Raw genomic sequence first — 1,237 nt, 5'->3', positions numbered from 1 at the left:
GAACTCGAATTAGCCGAATCATCACTTACCGAATTGAAGTTTTGCTGTACAGAGGAACCTGCTGCAATTTTTGCCGCCTCAATATCCAACTGTCTGAGCTTAACTTCCTTATCGGCTTCAATTTCAAGCTTGCGGACTTGTAGACGCAGATCTAGCTCTGCTTGGTGGGCCTGTGCTCTTTCTTGAGCCTCTGCACGGAGTCGTGCGAGTCGCACTTTCAACTGTGCCTCCCCTATCGACTTAGGAGTGCCTAGGGAAAAAGGTTCAAAAGGTGAAAGTTGCCCCAACTTTAGCCTCCGCCTCGGTTGCGGCTAACTCACCTTCCCTTCCGCCTGATTCCGCCACATCGTGCTCCTCAACCACCCCTCTGTCTGCATCTGACAAGCTTAAAACACCCAATTCAATTAGGCGATCAATCAAATCCGCCTTAATCTTTTTTAATAATTGTTTTGAAATCGTAATTCGGAAGTGGTCCGCTATAATTAACAGATCATCCTTCCTGCATTTATCTATCACCTCAAATGAGGGATTATCAATGAAATTCTGTAAGTTAAACGCCATCAAACCTTAATACGATGTGCTACAATGTACTAAATTGCTCAACTCCACATTTGAGAGAAGAAAAAACACACACCTCACTCTTCAGCAATCAGAGCCAGCAACTGCCTTTTAGAACGAGCCCCCAATTATGTTACGGCTCCCTATTTGGTCGGCAGCTAGGGATATTTGGGAGGTAACATTTGAAATTTAAAAGATGGTAGAAATAGTTCGGCTACTGCTGCTTCTTGCTTTGGAAGTGTGGTGTGTGATTAAGCAGACAGAGGCAAATTGTTTCCGATTTTTGTTTAGTGAAAGAAGTTTCACCGTAACAAAATACTCCCAAACAAACAATAATAATCAGAATAAACAAACATAAGCGAGGGACAAGAGCGGTGCTAAAAGAAAAGTAATAAAACAAAACCCTCTAACAACAATCAAGCTAATTTAAACAAAGAAAAGAAAGTAACATCTTCAGCGTAGAACGCCACTAACAGATATAAATACAAAGTTGGACCCGCTCTAACTAGTGTGATTAAACAAATGTTACCCTGTGTGATGTAAGATGTACGTCACGTGACATGCTCAGCTGGTCCCATCACTATGTGTCGAGGTAGGACAGAATTCAACTCAGAAAAACCGAGAGTCGAGTCACGGCACGAATGCAGTTCAATAATCTAGTTCTTACAAAAGCAAAAGA

This window comes from Puntigrus tetrazona, unplaced genomic scaffold (genome assembly GCF_018831695.1).
Source record: "Puntigrus tetrazona isolate hp1 unplaced genomic scaffold, ASM1883169v1 S000000001, whole genome shotgun sequence".
Classification (NCBI taxonomy): Eukaryota; Metazoa; Chordata; class Actinopteri; order Cypriniformes; family Cyprinidae; genus Puntigrus; species Puntigrus tetrazona.
Note: the sequence above shows the minus strand (reverse complement) of the source record.